Source organism: Cervus elaphus, chromosome 11 (assembly GCF_910594005.1).
Source record: "Cervus elaphus chromosome 11, mCerEla1.1, whole genome shotgun sequence".
Classification (NCBI taxonomy): Eukaryota; Metazoa; Chordata; class Mammalia; order Artiodactyla; family Cervidae; genus Cervus; species Cervus elaphus.
Window position 1 is genome coordinate 1,852,450 of NC_057825.1, and position 20,680 is coordinate 1,873,129.

Here is a 20,680-nt window from a genome sequence, read left to right on the forward strand (position 1 = left end):
CCTCACTCTTCCCGAGGAGAAGCCCAGGGTGCAGGGAGGTGCCCCGAGGTCCCTGTGACAAGGGTGGGCGCGGCGGGTGCAGCTAGCACCGTGGGGGGAGCCGGGCCTCCAAACGTGCTTCTGTCCGCATCTCCCCCCAGGGGGCCTGGCCCCAGCATCCCGGGCCGGTCCAGGCCCTAGCCTGTGCTCCACGGGGTTTTCTGGGTGAGCCCGAGTGGGTAGGGAAAAAGGCAGACAGGAAACCAGGAGCCAGGGCTCCCGTCCTGGCGGTCACCCTGCTCTCCAGGGCTGCGGGATCCTCCTAGAATCCCACAGACTTTCTCCATTGGTTTCCCCGTGAAGCCCCCTGCTCTATGCCAGAACTTCCACACCTCCAAGAAGTGAAGGCCTCTCCCACCAGCCAGCTTGGAATCCAGCAGCGGGAAGGGGCTGTTCCCTCCCAGAGCGCCCAACCACGACTCACAGTCCTGCACCCGCAGACCAGCCAGGACTCAACCGCGGGCATGGTTCAGACCCAGCACGCCGGTCTGCCCGAGGCTGGAGCTCTTCGTGGCTGCAGAGCGTCGACCCAGAGCCAGGATGCAGGGTTCTCGACGGTCAGGGAGCCGCCCCACATCGGGGGCAGGGACAGGGACCAGCAGCCTGATGCCCGGAGTGCCGGCAGCAGACGCACCCTGGACTGGCTGGCATGGGTGGGTGAGTCAGGCCTGGCAGCCCCTAGTTCTGCGTGGCCCGCCCCTGCTTCACGCCGCATGGCTGTTTCCATGTTGTGCCCACTGTGTTCCTATCCAGGGCCAAGTGAACTTGACGAAATAATGGGATTTCAGGCAAAACAGCCCGTGACAGACAGCCTGGGCTTTGGACACTGAGGGCAAGCTTGCATTTATTCAGACAATGGGATGTGGGTCCACCCCTCTCGGCCTCAGACTGGGTGGACAGGTTACCCTCCTGAAGATGTTTTATAGGCAGAGGCTGAGTTCGCAGCGCAGAAGAACGTCAGTTGGAAAAATCCCTGTTGACTTGTAACGAGCTTCCTGTGTAAGTGAGGCCAGGGCACCATTGCTCAGGCGCAAAGGGCATCTGCCCGGGGTGGTGTCTGCTGAACCTGGGATCTCATACTTCTGTCCCCGCCGGCCCGAACGGGACCCCTCCCCGGGAGGTGAAGGCAGAGGTGTCCCTGGAGCCCAGGGCCAAGTGCCCTGGACATGCAGCGCTGCCTCGGACCCCAGCTTCCCATCTGGAAAATGGGTCAGAGAGGCCGCTTCACAGACGGCTGTGTGATTGCCTCTGGGGGTGAGGCAGGGTCTGTTCCGGGCACAGAGCACGTGCCCACCTTCAGGGTCAGAGTCTCAGAGGGGATAAGGCCCCGGCCTATGAGCGGAGGTGTTGGCCAGAGGTGACTGGGGGCCAGCGTCTGAGGACTCCCACATCCGGGGTGGGGGCTCCCTAAGGAGGTGACCCGGAAGTTCAGACCCCAGGGTCCCGGAGAAGCCGCTCAGGGCCTGGTGCCGCCTCTCCACGATGCCCTCCCTGGAAGGTCCCGCCAGCGGAGGGAAGGCAGGAGCTCGGGCCCAGAGGAAGCCCGTGGGGCGCACTGCCGGGGCGGGGCTGGGGCAGAGCGTGCAGGGGCCAGGGTCCCGCAGGGAGTCTGGGCTCTCCCAAGGAGAAAGGGCCAGGTAGGGGTTTTAGGAGGAGAAGGCTACATCAGAGTCTTCTGGAAAGATCCCTGACTGCAGGGTGGAGAACTGCTCAGAGGGGCAAGAACCAAATCAAGCTGGAAGGGGGAGGGAGGTGGGAAGGGGGAGGGGGGTGGGGAGGGGAGGCAGGGGCTGGGGCTCACCCAGACTTGCCAGGAGCCCAGGGCCCAGCCAGGAAGCCGATCCACCCATCAGGGGCCCTCATCGTGGACTCTGCCGGCTGCAGAAGGTGTGTGCAGGGCCCATCACCCCGAAGGGGCCCCCGACACCCCAGCACCTGCCCGTCCACCTATGGGAGAGTGAAGGTCCCCACCGCAGGGGTCCTCAACCCAAGGGTTGGGCCACATTCCGTTCTCCACGCGAACACCCCCTTCTCATGCCCCCCTCCACGGCCACCTGCAAGTCCCCGTTCACCTGGCCTCTGGCTCTTCATCCGCTGTGTACGGTGAGGAGTCACGGATCACTGCCCCATTTCACAGGTGAGGGCGCCACGCCCCGAGAGGGGACCGCAGGCCCGTGCCTTCTGCCTCCCTGGTATCCGCCCCACAGGGCTCCCTGCACGGTGCCCTCCAGCGCTCAGCGACCAGAGGCAAATGCCCTCTCCTCCCCAGGAGCAGGGCTGCCTGCTCTTTGAAACTTCCCGGCCATGGGACATGTCCATAGGGGCCCCTCCTCCGCCTCTGCCACAGGTGCACGCCACGAGGATGGGGGGCAAGGGGACTGGAGCCTGAGTGCTCCGAGCCCCTCTCCACGCGGCCCCGAGGACAGCAGCACCCGGGGCCCGTGCCTCTGCCGCTTAAACAATAGACGAGCAGGTAAATCACCTTCATGAGTTCTTGTGTGGCTTCTTTTTTTTAACTGAAAAAAAAATCAACTATATTTCAGTTTTAAAAAGAAAGTCACACAAGAATTCATAAGGTGAAAACAAAAGTCTGTCTCTAATTATAGGGAATGTGCCTTAGCCATGTGAATAAATGCATTAATTAATCCCTTAAAAGTAAACAAAGAAGAATTTGCAGCATTGGAAGGAGAAGGTGGGCCCCATGTGAGCACTGGCTTCGGGTTGGGAGGTCTATTTTTATGCTTGTGGGCACCAGGTCTTCCTGAAAAGTAAACTTAGATGTGGCTGTTGTTCAGTCGCTAAGTCGTGTCCGACTCTTTGGGACCCCATGGACTTCCTGCCAGGCCTCCCTATCCTTCACTATCTCCCAGAGCTTGCTCAGACTCATGTCCATCGAGTCGGTGATGCCATCCAACCATCTCATCCTCGGCCGCCCCCTTCATCCTTTGCCTTCCATCTTTGCCAGCATCAGGGTCTTCTCCAAACTGGATGCTGATTTAGGGCAAAACCCTTCGGGTCATTTTTCTTCAGCTCTCAGGCCAGTGACGCTGACCTGGGTGGGACAGAGTCCAGGCAGGGCACACACCGCCGACCCATTCCTGGAAACCTCCCTGCTAATGTCCTGGGGTCCCCGGCCTCAGCCTGGTCCCTGCAGTTGTACCCCAGGGGTGCTGTAATAATGCCCACCACCCGGGTGACCGAGGCATCGGGAGTGCCTGTGTTTCTGAAGCCCAGGTCAGCAGCGCTGCCCTCTGTCTGGAGGCCCTCGGGGTCAGTTCCCAGCCTCTGCCGGCAGCTCAAGCTGACAGCGCTCCTTCGCTGGCGGCCTCCTCACTCCAGGTTTTGCTGCCCTCTTGACTTGGCTCCTCCCGTGCATCTGCTCTTGAAGCTCCCACCACTTCCCTCTCTCGTAAGGATCCTCCCTGGATAGTCCAGATGGCCTCCTCCTCTCGAGATTCTCAACTGCCTGACACCTGCAAAGTCTTTTGCAACTAAGGTCCTACACCCAGGGCCCCCACTCTACTCTCTGCAGGCCTGGACACAGAGAATAGGCCTCCATGCCTGGGAGGCCGCGAAGGCTCCGGGGTCAGCACAGAGCCCGGGGTCGGGGTCTGTGGAGCAATGGCGGAGAACCCGCTGTGTTTTTCATGTCCCGAGAGCAAGGTCCCCTCTGGCTGGAGCCTCGGCGGGGGCAAGGCAGTGGGCGAGCAGACAGACGCGGGTAGAGCCCTGTGTGGGGGGCACGTTGCCCAGGGATGCCCAGTATTGTCTCGTCAGTATTGTTTTTTCCAGTAGGTCCTAGTTTCGTTTTCATTTTTACCTTGAAATCAATATTTTTAATGGAAATAGCTCCCAGATAAGATTTTCTTCCATAAGAGGAAACAGAAGGGAATATAGAATTTAGAGTGAGTGTCCCAAAGTGGAGTTCAGTGCAGACACCGAATTCATTTGCTCCTCCAAATCTTGGAGCTCAAGTCTCTGAATTGGCTGGGAGGCTGCAAGTGACTTGGGGTTCCGGTGGGGGGGTGGTGCTTTAGACGATGTTGACGAGAACTGACCCAGCTGCTGTGTCCCCTTCTTTAACCGTCACTCAATCACGCTGAGCACCCCCAATTCGCAGGTGAGCTTTCAGACTCAGAGCGTTTAGAAATGGACCCCAGGGCTGAGGAGTCCCCGAGTGGAGGATCCAGGATCTACCGTCCACCCCAGGAGTGTGCCTGCTCCCTGCTGGCCCCCAGCAGATATCATGCCCACAGACCCACATGGACCCTCAGGGCCGTGAAGGGAGGGGGGTGCAGAGCTGACTTTGGGAGCCCGGGTGTGTCTGGCTGTGTGATGCTGGCAGCGGCCCCCAAAGGCACGCCCACACTCTGATGCCCAGAACCTGGACTGTGACCTTATTTGGGAAAAGAGTCTGTGCAGATGCTCTCTAGTTAAGGCCCCTGAGATAAGGAGATCTCTTGGTTGAGCCCTGAAGTCCATCAAGTGTCCTTAGAAGAGGAAGACAGCGGAAGATTGGAAACAGATGCGCAGAGGAGACGCGATAGGAAGACAAGGCGGGGCTGGAGTGACGCAGCCTCCGGCCAGGGAACATCTGGACAGAGGTCCCTCCCTCGGAGCCTCCGGAAGCAGCTCGGCCTGCAGGCCCCTCGACCCTGCCCTTCTGGCCTCCAGAGCCGGGGGAGAGTCCGTCTCTGTGGTTTAGCCACGTGGCTTGTGGTCGTTTGCCATGACAACCTCCGGACTCTGAGGCACCGGCCTGCTGAGGCCTGGACGGGCAGGCCCGGAGCACGGGGCACCTGGGGCGGGCCTGGAGAGGAGGGGGCAGACCAGGAGGCAGGTCTGGCTCGAGTCCAGGCCCCTCAGCTGACCTGGCCCGGTGGAACTTGTCCCCTCGCTGGGCCAAAGGGGTGGGTCTGGTACAGGGTGGGGGGAGGCTGCCACCCCAGGCTGGGCTCTGAGAGGCGGGGCTGGAAGAGGGCCTTACTCCATTGATGAACGTTCTCGTAAGAGACCACCCGGAGGGCACACGGGAGAAGGAGAGGCCACGTGACCACAGAGGCAGAGACCGGGCCGACGCAGCCACAACCCCGGGGATGCCCGGAGCTGCCCGCAGCTGCAGGAGGCAGGAGGGCCCCTCCCCAGGGAGAGTGCGGCCCTGTGACACCTCGGTTCGGACTCGGCCTCCGGAACCGGGAGCTCCCGACCTCCCCCTGGTCGCTGGTGCTTTTTACAGCAGCTGTTCTGTCGCTGTTCAGTCCGTGCACGCCAGGCTGCCCTGTCCCCCTCTATCTCCAGGAGCTTGCTCAGACTCATGTTCCTTGAGTCGGTGATGCCATCCAACCATCTCATCCTCTCCTGTCCCCTTCTCCTCCTGCCTTCAATCTTTCCCAGCATCAGGGTCTTTTCCAACAAGTCAGCTTTTCATCAGGTGGCCAAAGTATTGGAGTTTCAGCTTCAGCATCAGTCCTTCCAATGAACACCCAGGACTGAGCTCCTTTAGGATGAACTTGTTGGATCTCCTTGCAGTCCAAGGGACTCTCAAGAGTCTTCTCCAACACCACAGTTCAAAAGCATCCATTCTTTGGCACTTGGCCTTCTTTACAATCCAACTCTCACATCTATACATGAACACTGGAAAAACCATAGCTTTGACCACACGGACCTTTGTTGGCAACGTGAGGTCTCTGCTAGAAAATAAACCAGGCAAGTTAGGCTCCCCATGCCCCCATCAGAGACCCAAAACTCAAAGATGTGGGAGATCAGCTGACTCCCACCAGGACGAGGGTAATGTGGGACCCACCTGCCCAGCACCCGGCCCGTCGGTGACACCTCGGGCTTGCCAACCTCCCTGGCTCAGAAAATGCTGGCTCTGCAGCCCAGCGCGCCAGGACCATCCGTCCTGCCCTCACGTCCCACCTCCCAGCCTAGGAAAACGCGGCCTCTGTGCCAAGGAAAATGAGACAGAATGTGTCGGGCGCTAATGAGACCCTGGGCTCGGGCAACTCCGGGCCGCTCCCCCCGGGGGGCACTTCCATTCTCGGGGGCACCCCGCCAAGGCCCCTGCCCGCTTCGGAATTTCCCCTTTGAAGCCCGTGGGCCTGAGCCAGTTTGGAACACAGGGCCCGGCTCCTCACGGGAGAATGAAAGCAGCGGGCCGACGGCAGAGGCTGGCGTCAACTGGGTTCTCTTTATTTTTGTCAACAAGGAGATTTGTCTTAATGGGAACCAGCAGCGGGGCTGCAGTTTTCCACCCCTGTGGGTCTTAGCAGCAGCGGCCCGGCTCCCCACCCCGGGCAGGACACCTGTGAGTTCTGTGGGCAGGGCGGTGCGGCGGGGGGACCTGGGGAGAAGGGTCCCTGGTCCGCTGCATCCCGCTCTCCCTGCCGGGGGCTCCCAGAGCCTCCCCTGTGGGCTGCCCCCTCCCTGCACTGACCCCAGGGACAGACAGTGACTCTTGATCCTGACTCATGAGACACAGAGGCACCGAAGGCAGACCTGCTCCTGGGTGGGTGGGTCTGCACACCTTGGTTGAGCGATTCAGCCTCTCTGAGCCTCAGTTTGCCCATCTGTACCATGGGAACCTCACGGGCTTTCCTGAGGGTTCGACGGGAGAAAACCGGCTGGCCTGGGGGCAGGAGTGCTGGTCTGTGCCCGCTCCTGTCACTCAGACTTTGGTCTGGATCGGGGAGACTCCAATGGCGGGCCCTTGGGGGCACATTTGTTTCTAAATGGGCCAGAATGCAAGCCTCAGACACTCAGAGCTCCAGACACAGGAATAATTCTCGGGCTGTTAGAAGCCCCTGCCCCACCATCCCAGGGACCAGGCCACCCAGACTGCCCTTGCCGTTACCTCTGCAGACCCCGAAAGATCTAATCTTCACCCTGACTGGTTCCCCCGAGGCCTGTCTTCTCCCCAGATGTTAGCAGAGGGCAGAGCTGGGCTGGAGCCGGCTTGTACCAGCTCGCAACAGCCAGTCAGGTGCTTCTTAAAAGAGCCACAGCGGGAGGATTCACTCCTTTGCTGTGGTTGTTGTTGGTTAGTCACTCAATCGTGTCTGCCTCTGTGACACCGTGGGCTCCTCTGTCCTTGGGATTTCCCAGGAGAGAATACTGGGGCAGATTGCCATTCCTTCTCCAGGGCATCTTCCCGACCCAGGGATCGAACCTGCATCTCTTGCACTGACACCGGATTCTTTACCACTGAGCCACCAGGGAAGCCCCTTCACACCGTAGAAATTGACGAACGTTACGAAGCTAGGCTTTTTCCTTACACTCAGTCATTAGACATTTACCAGCATCTGAACAGTTTCCCCCAAGTGGCTTTCTGACCTTTGTCTACTTCCCCGAGGCCTGGGTAGTGGCCGGCATCTTCCCCGGAAGCTTTCAGTGATGTCTCGGGCATTCAGGGGAGGCTGGGCGGGCAGATCTTTCCCTTATCCATTTTAAAAGCTCAGATTTCCTGTGGGGCGGCCATCTGCTTTCTGAAGAAGCTGTCTTTTCTAAACAGCTGTCCTCAGATATTTGAAGGACTGTCATGTGGAAAAGGAGCCCTTCCATATGGGCCTGAGGAGACCAGAAATGCCACTGGATAGATACTGGGGGAGGAGTTTTTCCTGTCTCTCCAGAAATGTCTTCGAGCCACAGGGAGCCTTCCCAGGGTTTATCTTGTGCTAAGTCACTTCAGTCGTGTCTGACTCTCTGCAACCCTATGGACTGTAGGCGACCAGTCTCCTCCGTCCCTGGGATTCTCCAGGCAAGAATGCTGGAGTGGGTTGCCATGCCCTCCTCCAGGGAATCTTTCTGACCCAGGGACTGAACTCAGGTCTCATTGCGTCTCCTGGATTGGCAGGAGGGTTCTTTACCAACAGCGCCACCTGGGAAGCCCCTCAAAACTCAGCTCACTCACGTTGTCAGTGAATCCTTCCTGAGCCCACTTGCTAGGCGTGTCCAGCTCCTCCTGCTTTAATCACCCAGACGTCCTCCCAAGAACAGGGGACACACACACAGCTCTTTGCACGGGCCTGCCCTGTAGCAAAAACTCAATGCCTGGTGACCCAGAGACCCCTGCTTTGCATCAAATCACAGAGCTTCAAAGCTTAATGGGCTCCTGGAGGAGGGTTTTGTGCCCACGCTGTCACTCAGCAAGCACTGAGCTGACACTCAGTGCCCATTCCACTGCCCTTGGAGGGGTCCATGCTCCACCCGAAACCCCGCCCGAAGAGGGCACCCCGGAGTGATGAGGCTCCTGGTCTCCTGTCCCCACCCTCGGGGTCGGGGGCCAGGGTCTGAGGTTGCATTTCCCAGCAACCGACTGACTGACTTTCTTTCAGACCATCAGCTGGACACTCCAGATACAGCATACCCTGTCCTATATTGTTTCCCCTTAAGACGAATTAAAACGCTCCCTATAGATTGAAAATTGTGTTGACTGATGGTCTTAGGGCAAGGGACAGTGATTGCATTTGCTCCTATCAGTCTTAAGTTAGTGTCTTGGGAAAAAGATGGGGATGATCCGCTGAATAATGATTATTTCCTTCTGTTTGCTTGCCGTTTGCAGTTCAGGCCATGTTTTCAAACACATGCTCTCCTTTGTCCCCCGTGAGAAACTCACAAAGAATGACGGAGACCTTGGAAGCCAGGTCTTGCCCCAAATCATAGCACCTGGGCGACAAAACCCAGGTGAGAGCTCCGTGCCCCAGCCACCGGTTCGGTTTCTGCTTCCTGGGAAATGGCTACTCCAAGATACAAGAGTGATGACGTGGTCTAAGGAATAGGTCCCGAGAACAGAGGGTCTGGTACCTGCCAGGCACTGTTGGGAGTACTTGAAACATAAATCCCTCTTTTATTTTTACAACAAATCCTGAAACATGGATGCTGTTGCCTCTGCTTTGTAGAGGAAACCTGAGGCTTAGAGAAGGGAGGGAATGTCCAGGCTGGAATTTGGACCAAGTCTTCCCAGGCCCACCCTTGTGCTCTCAGGCCCCATCTTGTACCCCAATGCCCTCACTGCTTAAGCCCCTACTAGTTCCCTTCTCTGCCAAGACCACCTATTGGGGAACCTGTGTTCCTCGATCCAAAGGGAGATGCAGGCTTGTGAGCAAACACCCACGGGGGTGTAAATTTGAGAGGCTGCGGTATCTGTTTGAGAAAGTGTCTGCTGTCAAGGCAGGAGGCTCCATGGGCTCAACCATCGCCTGACCTACTCTTGGTTCTCTTCTGTGAGATGAGACTCACTGCTCCACGAAGACTCTGCACCACCCCCCACCACCCACCCCGCAGCACCCAGGCTGAGTGAGTCAACTGGCAAGGGAGTGTCATTCACCCTAAATGATGAGCAGCTGTGCTGGGATAGGGGGCTGGGAGGTGGGTGTTGGGGTCACCAAGACAGCTTCTGTCCTCTGCAGAGACGCTGGTTTCAGTGAACATCCACAGATACATCTCACACTCCAGCCCTACCGGCAGGCCAGCTGGCGACTAAGGAGCTCAGAGTCATGCCCATCTTAAGGTGGGTGGACCCAGATCCGGGAGAGGCTTGTCTGGGGTTGTGTAGGACACATATGTAGGACTTCCCTGGTGGCTCAGTGGTAAAGAATCCACCTGCAATGCAGGAGACCTGGGTTCAGTCCCTGGGTGGGGAAGATCCCCTGGAGAAGGGCATGGCTACCCACTCCAGTATTCCTGCCTGGAGGATTCCATGGACGGAGGAGACTTGTAGCCTACAGTCCATGGGGTCACAAAGAGTCAGACATGACTGAGTGACTAACACACACACAGGACACAGAATACAGAGTCTAGGTGAGCAGAATGCCAGAAAGTAAGCTTGCTGTGGGCCTTCCCGAGACAGTATGCTGGATGGAATAGGGCTTCTGGAATGCCGTGGGGGCGTCTGGAGAGTACACAGTGCTTTGTGCATAGACGCTGCATGAGGTAGACCAGATGGCCAGATGGTTCTTTGCTTCCATTCCTCCTCAGGGGTTTTGGAGGCTTCTTTTTTCAGTCCTAAAGACTCTCTCTGAGAGAATTTGAAGACCCAGACATAAAATAGCTGACTCTTTTATTCCTACACCTCAGTGAACATCTTTGAATAGTTTGATAGACAGACTGACACATTTCTGCCTGGAAATGCTGGCTGGTGTCACGACCCTGAGCAATTCACTGACCCCCCGAACTTGAGCTTCTACCTCCTGGGTTCTGGGGATGCAATGGAATACCACACACTATGAGCTCCTCCTCTGCCAAGCAGAGCGCACGCACTCTGCGAGTCTCGGCTGTAGAGTTCATACCTGACCCTTGTCTGGTGCTGTGTGGCCGTGGACCCAACCAGCTCAGCCGTTTCAGAACTGTGCTGTGCCATTAACTGGCCAGAATGTGGCCGCTTAAATATCAATTTAAAATTCATCAAAGGAAATAAAATGTAAAATCCAGTTCCTCCGTTCCACTAGACACGATGCATGTGTCCAATGGCCACAGGTAACTCTTGGCCACAAATGGCAGATATAGAACATTCTCGACAGTGCACCGAGTTCTTTTGGACTTTAGACAGCATTGGTCCAGAGCCTCCACAGGCCCACAATCAGCCAGGACATGGGTTCAAAACACAGATACGTGTGTGCTCCTCACCCGGAGATGCTGACCAGAGGGGCCCAGGATTTGCACATAAGAGATGCTGCTGAGTGATTCTGATAATCCCCAGGGCTTCCCCGATGGCTCAGTGGGTAAAGCATCTGCTGGCCAAGTAGGAGACACGGATTTGATTTCTGGGTAAGGAAGATCCCCTAGAGGAGGAAATGGCAACCCATCCCAGTATTCTTCCCTGAAAATATCCCATGGACAGAGGAGCCTGGCGGGCTACAGTCCATGGGGTCACAAAGAGTCAGACACAGACAGAAACTAACAAATCCCCCGCCTCGAGCCCGTGAGGCCTCGAGGCCGTCTCGGCAAAACCCTGAGGCTGGTGAGGAGGCTTCGCGTGCACAGGGCTTTGCTCCAGGGGCTCTCACTTGTGTCCATCATCCGCTGAGCAGCCCAGTTGGCCCCGAGACTCAATCCATTCCCCATCTGCATCTCTGAGGCCTCCATGTCTGCCAGGTGGAAGGCATACACACCCTGGGCTCCCCTGGCCTCTCCAAATTGTGGTCTGCTGCGCTCTGGGTAAAGAGCAATACAACTGCTCATCTCGATGTTAAAAACCGGTGGCTCAAAAACCCTGTAATTGTCAGAGAGCTCGTGTGTGAGCCCGATCCACTGAAAAATATCCTCAGCCCTCCAGAATGTTTTAATGGAAACAGCTTTCCAAAGGACGGAGAATCAGCCAGGGAGCCAAAAACTAGTTTCTTGAAAATGACTCATGTGCTGTTGGCCTGAGCCCGGCCCTCAGTCTCTGCACGACTGATGCTGACTTGTATCCATTCAGAGTCTGTAAAATCCACTCTGGATTCACTTGAGTTCTGGGAAATCCATCAGCAGGACACAGAGGAGGGCTCTGAGTGACACTGCTGGCCCTCCACCTCCGGCCGCCAGCCCCGAGAACCTGTCCTCCCTTACCTGGAGCCCCCAGCGGCCTCCCGTCCAAGGTCAGCCTCTCTCACGCGACCACGTGCTGATTCCATGTGATGTCAGATGGCTCTGGGCCCCCATTCAGTCATCGGGGAGCTGAGGCTCGGTGGCCTGGGCCGGGTTTGGCACGAGGTCCTGCTCTGCTACAGAGCGTGGGCCCTGCCTTTAGGGGCTCAGTCGGCAGCCCCCTATGCTGCACCCCAAGAGCTCCTTCCTGGAAGCTTGTCCAAAGTGGTGTGTGAGCTCGGAGGAGACAGACTAATTCAAGGAGGAGGAGGAGGGAGGGAGGCCAGAGGGAGGGCAGCTCTCAGAAGCACAGGGGCCAGGGAAGCTCCATTTGTGGGCAAAGCACAGACGGCTTCCAGGATGGGGCTGGGGGCGGGTGGGGGGTGGTGATGGGGGCACAAAGGCTCTTGTCTGCCATCAGTTTCTCGGTTTTGAAGCCATGCAGCTCCGTCTGGGACTTGACCCCATGGTCTTTAAACTGAGAATCACACATCTGGCCTCAGGACCTAATGAAGCTCAGGCTCTTGATGTCTCATCGCAGAGAGAATCCAATGAGAGACAAAGTGATGAGGAAGAAGTGGATTTATTTAGAGAGAAACACACTCCACAGAGAGAGTGTGGGCCCTCGCAGAAGGCGAGAGGTCCTGAGATACGGGATGGTTGGTTTTTACGGGCTGGGTGATTCCGTGGGCTAATGAGGGTGAGGATTATTCAAACTCTTTGGGGGAGGGGCCAAGATTTCCAGGAATTGAGTCACCACCCACTTTTTGGTCTTCGGTGGTCAGCCTCAGGACTGTCATGGAGCCCACAGATATGTCACTTAGCTTTCTCTAATGTGGTCCATCGAGCATAGACTGAGGCTCAAGGTCCCCTGGAAGTCAGATCTTCCATCTGGGACCTAGCTGGTTCTAACCAGCTTCTGTCATGTGCTATGGCTTTGTTGTTTGTTGACGTTTAGTCACTCAGTAGCGTACGACTCTTTGCAACGCTATGGACTGGAGCCCGCCAGGCTCCTCTGTCCACGGGATGTCCCAGGCTAGAATGCTGGAGTGGCGGCCCTTTCTAGGTCCTATGGCCGCATCATCCTTTTTAAGGTCGTGTCCTTCTCCCTCCCCTCCTGTTTCACTCTCTCCCCCAGCTTCATTAAAATGAACCAAAATCACGTGCCAGCTCCCTTGGGGACCTGCTCCTCAGGGTGAGCATGGAGCTGGCACATGGGTGCAGAGGGCCACCACGGAGGGCTCAGGGCTGTCTGGCCGAGGCGGCACACCCAGAGGCAGGGAGCAGCCCGTCACATCCCAGACTCTGTGCTCCCAGCCCAGCTAGCGGGCCTGCCTCTAGGCTCCGTCACGAGCGCTCACACTGATGCAGGCCTGGCCTGATGATGCACACTGGAATCAGGTTTCTTTATAGCCTCAGCCCCGCCAACATTTGGGACCAGATGATTCTCTGCCGTAGTGGTCCAACGCTAGGAGGTTTGGCAGCATCCTGGCCCTGGACCCACAAATGTTGGTAGCCTCCCCCCATTTACAGAAAAACGAGCATCTAGAGGCCTTGTCACATGTGCCCATGGGGCAAAGCAGTCCTGGTTGAGAACCACTGATACCCAGGGGTCTGGGGTCCTTGGCTGCTTTATCCTGCCTTGAGCTGTGTGCACAGGTATCTCTTATGCACCTGGGGGAGAGTAATCATTACTCTTAGCAGATGCTCGCAGGGCCCACAGCCCTCCGTGGTCCAGAGTGCCAGGAACTCTCCCTGCAAATGGTTAGACGGTGAATGCTTGCAGCTTTGTCAGCCGAAGGGCGTTTGTTGCAGCTCCTCAGCTGGTGGTTATTGGGTGAAAGCATTCGTAGACAATAATTAATAATTCATAGACAATAATAAATAGTAATTAATGGCATCACTGGCTCAATGGACATGAGTTTGAGCAAGCTCTGGGCATTGGTGATGGACAGGGAGGCCTGGTGTGCTGCAGTCCATGGGGTCGCAGAGTCAGACACGACTGAGGGGCTGAGCTGAACTGAACTGAACTGATGATGGGTATGGCTGTTTCCAGAGAAAATTTACTTATGGGCCCTGAAGTTCAAATTTCATATACTTTTTTCATGTCATAAAACAGTCTTTTCCCTTTTTTAAAGTTTGTTGTTTAGTCACTAAGTTGTATTTGACTCTCCAACCCCATGGACTGCAGCATGCCAGACCTTCCTGTCCTTCACCATCTCCCAGAGTCTGCTCAAACTCATGTCCACTGAGTCGATGGCACGATCCAACCATCTCATCCTCTGTTGCCCGCTTCTCCTGCCTTCAATCTTTCCCAGCAGCAGGGTCTTTTCCAGTGAGTCGGCACTTTGTATCAGGTGGCCAAAGTATTGGAGCTTCAGCATCAGTCCTTCCAATGAATATTCAGGGTTGATTTCCTTTAGGATTGACTGGTTTGATCTCCTTGCAGTCCAAGGGACTTGGACAAGTCTCAAGAGCCTTCTCCAGCACCACGGTTCAAAAGCATCAATTCTTTGGTGCTTTTTTATACCATCCACTTATTTTTTTTTTTCATTTATTTTTATTAGTTGAAAGCTAGTTACTTTACAATATTGTAGTGGTTTTTGCCATACATTGACATGAATCAGCCATAGATTCACATGTGTTCCCCATCCCGATCCCCCCTCCCGCCTCCCTTCCCATATACCAACCATTTAAAAACAGGAAAACCACCATTAGCCCTTGTAAAGTACAAGCACAGACGTCCAGTCTGAGCCCTGGGGGGTCTGTGACCCCACAAGGTGGCCCCGGGTTCATACGCCTGAGCCCAAGAAGGGGCTCAGCCCGGGTAGCCTTAGCTCCCCAGACAGCCTTGGAGCTGGAGATGCCGCCTTCTTCCTGAAAGAAAGGACATGTCCGGTGGAGAGAGGCTGGATTAATCTGCCCTGGCCTGATCCCACCCGTGAGAAAAGTCACCACGGTGTCAGGAGCACTTGGCTTATCAGAAGCTGGGGCTTCTCCCCAGGTCTGGCCAGAGGAAGGACCACTCCATCACCGGGGCGAGAGGGTCCACCGTCTCAATGACTGTGCCACTCTGCCCCCCACACAGCACTGGTCTGAAACACCCCCACCCCCAAAGGAGCCTAGCCTCCAGGGACGGGTTGCCCTATTTAAAGCTTTCTGGGCCTTCTCAAGATGGCAATTTCACGCCAGTCCATAAATCTCCACACCAAACCGGTACTTGAAGGTCAGCAGAGGGAGGGCCGGGAACCACAATTGCCAGCCTCCCCAGCTGGGGACGGGGCAGCTGCCAGGCGGGCAGCGGCCGGGCCTCGTCCGAGGGCAGGACACGTCGGCTGTGGGCGAGGGTGGAGCCCGGGAGGTCATGTGGGCCACTGGCCTTGGCGAGAATGCCCGGGCAGCCGTGGGTGAGCTCTGCCCGTCAAAACCCAAGGCGGGGGCGGGGGGCGCGGGTCGCAGGGACCCGGAGGGCCCTCACCGAGCCCCGTGGTGTGCGCCCTGCTGGGCGGGCTGCAGGCTGTGTCCCCAGCAGGACACAGAGATGCGCAGAGCGACCCCACCCCACAGGGTCCACCAGGGCCCTGCTCTTAGCTCCCGGTGTCCGAGTGTCCACTGTGGAGGCTCCACCGGCGGGATCCTACAGGTCCTGCTGAGACTCCGCATAGGGTTGAAGAGGGGGACGTGTCCCAAGGACACCGGCAGCTCACCGTGCGCCCGTCTCTCTGGAGCCTGGGGCCGCGGGAACACATGTGAAGGGCACCAGTGTCAGGCCTGGCGCTGTCCAGGCACCAGCTGGCCGGGAGCCTCGGGAGCTCTTTCTTTCGCCGGAACAGAGCGGGTTGGAGCACATGGTCCAAGGCTCAGTTGCAGCGTGGCCGTGGGGTCAGACCCTGTCTCCTCCCGAGCCTGTGCTCAAGGTAAACCCGGGGCACACAGTCCCCACCGGGCTGGCCCCCGCCCTCTGCCCTCCCCCGGGAAGCTCAGTCCCGGGCCTGGTCTTCGTGAAGCAGTGCTTTTCCTAATCCCCCAAGTGTCAAGGGTGGTTCTTGACAAGGCCAGGGGGCAGCCCACAGATAGCGTGTCGTTCCAGGTGGCTCCTCCCCTCCCCTGCACCCGGCAGAAGTGCAGCCAGGAGGTTGCTGGGCTCCCCTGAGTGGGCCCACATCCAGGCCATATGGAGGGGAACCCCCTCAGACCCTGCACGGATGCTGTGGCATCCTGTCCAAAACCCCCAAGAAGACTGGACGTGTAGCCAGACAAGATGCTCCCAATGTCACGTGTCAGAAATGGAGGAGCGGAGCTGAGACCAAGGTGCAGTGGGGACCCACCGTTGGTGGAGACAGCGTGCCATAAACAGGGACACCTCTGTGTCCCTGGGTGTCCCCCCGGGGCCCGCCCTGCGGGACGAAGCCTGGTGCTCGGGTCCTCTCCCATCCTGACCCAGCTCCGTCTCTGGGGCAGTCCCCGAGCTCCTGGGATTCTCAGGCATTGCCAGTCCTCCTGCCACGGGGTTCCCAGGGGGCAGAGTCAGCCCCCTGCCCACGAGGAGCCCCATCCGCTGAAGACACAGACATGGAGACAGGTCATTAGCACCTGCCCTGGGGAAGGCGGGAGGGGCCACGGGGCTCCCTGGAGACCTGGGTGAGCCCTGAGTCTGCCAGGCTGAGGGCGGGGGCCAGGGCCTGTCTCCACCTCCCCAGAAGGCGAAGGGGAGAGCAGCAACTCGCAGGATGGGCCCGGAGCACAGCAGACCGGCCAGAGAGCGTGCTCACACCTGGGCTGGTGAAAGGACTACACTTACCATCTGGTCAGAGCTGTGGGTTTTCCACAGTCAGGTATGGATGTGAGAGCCGGACTATAAAGAAGGCTGAATGCTGAAGAATTGTTGCTTTCGAATCGTGGTGTTGGAGAAGACTCTTGATGGTCCCTTGGATAGCAAGGAGATCCAACCAGTCCATCCTAAAGGAGATCAGTCCTGAATATTCACTGGAAGGACTGATGCTGAAGCCAAAGCCCCAATACTTTGGCCATCTGATGCAAAGAGCTGACTCATTTAAAAAGACCCTGATGCTGGGAAAGATTATAAGCAGGGAGAGAAGGGGACGCGACAGAGGATGAGATGGCGGGATGGCATCATCAGTGGACATGAGTCTGGGCAGACTCCGGGAGACAGTGGAGGACAGGGAGGCCCGGCCTGCTGCCAGTCTATGAGGCTGAAAAGGCTCGGACGCGACTGAGGCCTGAGCGACAAGAACGCGTGTGGACGCCGGCGGGGCAGGAGCGCGGAGCAGAGCCACCCCCGCCCCCAGGGCCTGGGCCGCCTCCTCAGCACCTCTCCCGGGGATTTCCCTTCCCCACGCTTTTCTCTGCAAAGTTGGACCCTCCTTCCAGGACCCAGAACCCGCCCCACAGCCTGACGGACACCCTCTGCCCCTGCAAAGGATCCTGAGCCCCCCAAGTTCCTGGAGCTGCCGGCATGGGCCCAAGCCACCATGCGGGGCCCGGTGCGGGCCTCCACGTCCACCCTGGTCCCCGGGGGAGGCCAGGCAGGCTAGGCACGTCTGCGCGTCCCAAGCAGGGGAAGTGAAGGAGCCTCAGGACAGACAAGTGCTGGTCCACCAGAGGAAATGGAAAACATCAAACCCGCTCTCTGGCAGGAGAGCCGAGAGGAGGGCTGAGCGCCGCCAAGGAGGGTTCCGGCCCGGCCGCCGGCTCCGGAGCAGATGGTCTAAGCATCGGGGTAGGGGTGGGGGGATGCCAGCCCTTGGCGTTCCAGGGCGAGGAAGCCCACGTGTGTGGGCCTGCGGGAAGCTCATCAAAGCCGCCGGATCTAAGCTGGAAGGACGAGCGGGGTGGCCTGAGCGACGTGTGGGTGAGGGAGAAAGGGCTTTGCGGGCCCCCCTTCAGCACGGCCTTCCCCGGAGCGCCATGTCTAGGGACTCTGGGGACCACAGGGCAGAGGGCAGGGTCGGATCTCTGCTGCATCTCGCAAAATCTAGTGCTGTGAACTAGACCTCATGTCTAGTTCATGAGGGAGGCTGGACGTGCAGGCCAGTGACGGGGCCTGGAGTGCGGAGGCCCGAGGGAAGGGGTTGGGGGTTGAACCGTCAGAGTAGAGGGGGCTGGCGGCTCTGCCCGGAGGTCGCATGAGAAGGAGCACCAGCATCTTCGGCAGCCCGGGGATGCTAGCTCTGAGGCCTGGGGGGCGGCGGCAGGAGGCGCAGAAGAGCCGAGTGGTGCAGCTGCGGGCTGCCAGGTCAGCGGCACGGGGCATCTCCAACGCTGGGCTCGCTCCATCTTTCCTGGCTGCCTCCTCGGCCCCAGGCAGCCCCGGGCGTCTTCACACACCAGCCTCTCTGAGAACGGCTCTGAGAGCTAAGACCTTCTCCCAGGACCACGCCTCCACCCTCAGAATCCCCTCCTGCCCTTGCCACTGCTGTTTCAGGGACAGCAGGATCTCTGAGCTGGGCTGAAGGCAAGGATGAGCCCCCTCGTTGGCGCCATGGACAGGGTCCCAGCATAGGGCAGGGCTCAGACACCCCCAGAGATCCTCTGGGCTCCCCCTGTCGGCCGGCCCAGTCACCACTGAAGGGCCAGCTCTCCATGGACCCTGAGCCAGGCCCGTGTGGCCTGGTCATTCTGTGTGACCCCTGCCTCCCGCCTCAGGCTTCCCAGCCAAGGGGACGCCCCTCCTGAGTGTCCTGCGTCCATTTCCATGGTTCCCGTGGAACTCTGCCTTGTATTCTATCCCTGCGAGTTTCAGCGTGCGCGCTTTTGAAATTCACATCAATGGACACACCCTGTGTGTTTCCCGTCCCCCTGCGTCTTTCGCCGACATTTTGTCTCTGAGATTCATCTCTGTTGTCAAGTGCAACCTCAATTCTCTCTGCCTCTCTGCTCTTGCTCACTCCACTCTAGGAGCGTGATGCCATCTCTGTATCTAGCCTGGTGTCAGTGAGGGCTGGGGGATTTTTTTGTTATTAATCATGGTAAACCTCATTCCAAGAGCACACAGCATCCTGAAACAGCAGGCCAGTCCATCCCTCGGTACGCACCTGCACAGGTGTCTGGGTCAGACGCTGGCACCTAATCGGCTTGACCTGACAATGCTTAATTTTGTTCCAAAGCACTTAGAAGAGCAGTTTCTATTCCGAGAGACAATAATAAGAATGCTTACTAGTTCATATCCTTGCCAAGCATGTTATTTGTATAATTTTAAATTTTTATCAATATGGTATATGTGCAAGTGTGTAACATTGGATTCAATTTACATCACCCCATTATTGATCATATTGAATATCTTTTTCTGTTTATCGACCATTCAGGTGTCCTGTTTTGAAAGTGCATGTTTGAAGTCTTTTGACCATGTTTCTACATTTTGATTTATAGAAAGTCTTTTTAAATTTTGATCACTAGCACTTTTTTTGTTAGAAGGGTTACAAGTGGTTTCTTCACCCATGTTCTGTTTAATGAACAAAAGTTCTGCATTTTAATGCAGGCAGTGAAATCCAGCCTTACACTTATGGTATTTGCTGTGGTAAGGCTTATGAAATTATTTCCTATCCAAAAGTCATAAATATATCACCATATATTATCTTGTAAGAGTTGCACCATTTTGCCTTTTAGTTGAGGTGTTTAATCAACCTGTAATTAATTTTTCAAAATACTGTGAGATGGCTGGGGTCCAGTTTATTTTATTCATTTAGTTTTGCGTGGACAGCAAGCTCCCCTTTAACGATTCATTTAGAAGCCCATTCTTTCCTCTCGGTCGGCAGCGCTGTTCCCAACAGGTCTCTTTATGAGCTCTCTGTGCTGCCGGTCATCCGTGTATTCCTGCAACATTCTGAGACCCGATTACTCCAGTTCTGCAACAGTCCTCGAGGTCGGGAAGGCTAAATTCTCCCACAATGTTGTTCCTTTTCAGGGGCATCTCTATTACTTATGATTCCTTGATCGTCTATTCAAATTCTTTATGTTCAAATATAAAATTTTTCAAGTTATACTCACGTACTCATAAACGCATGCACACACACACTCACTCATTGGGAGTTTTGTTGGAATTGCATTATCAATAGATGAATTTGGGAAGGATTGACATGATACTCTATCATTCCCAGACATAATGGCTTTCTGCTTATTTAAATTTTATCACTTCTTTTAAAACAATTTGTAATTTCCTCCCCCAAAAGTATTGCACACATCTTATTAGATTCATTTCCAAGTCTTTTCTATTTCAAATTTTATTATCATTAATGGTAAATTTTAAAAGTATTGGGTAAAACACAAAACATCTTTAGTGTACATCTCAATGAATTGTACATGTCCACACCCGTATGACCACCATCCTGATCAAATGTTGGACTTTTCCATCCGTTCCTGCTCCTTCCAGGACAGGAAGACTCTGTCCCGACTTTCTGGTCCACACCCACCTCCAGAGGTAACCATGTTATCAGTGTGATCACTGAATATCAGCCCTGCTTTTTTGTGAATTTCAAATAAGGAAGATTATACAGTATTTACTCTTCTGTGTCTGACTTCTTTCACTTAGGATAATTTTTAAATCCATCAGTGTCACTGTGTGTATTAGGAGTTTGGGTTCTTTTTACCTTTAATAGAGTGTTTAGTCTGTTTATATTCATTTTAATCAATGATACGTGGATTTATTTGCAACATTTATTTTATACATATTTATCTTGCCTTCTTTGCTTTTCTTCTCTCTTTTATTTGATTGAATCTTTAATTCCAATTTTCCCTTTATATAATTAAACACACCATTTATATTGTAAATGGCTACCTTAGACTTTTTAACATATATATTGAGCTTATCAGAATTCAAAGTCAATCGCTACTTTGCCCTATTCCCAAACTATAAAGGTTTAAAACACTTTGACTCAAACATTCCTTCCTGACTTAAGTGTGTATATATATATATATGTGCTGCTGCTAAGTCGCTTCAGTCGTGTCCGACTCTGTGCGACCCCATGGACGGCTGCCCACCAGGCTCCTCTGTCCCTGGGATTCTCAGGCAAGAACACTGGAGGGGGCTGCCGCCTCCTCCTCCGAGGCTGTGCTGGGT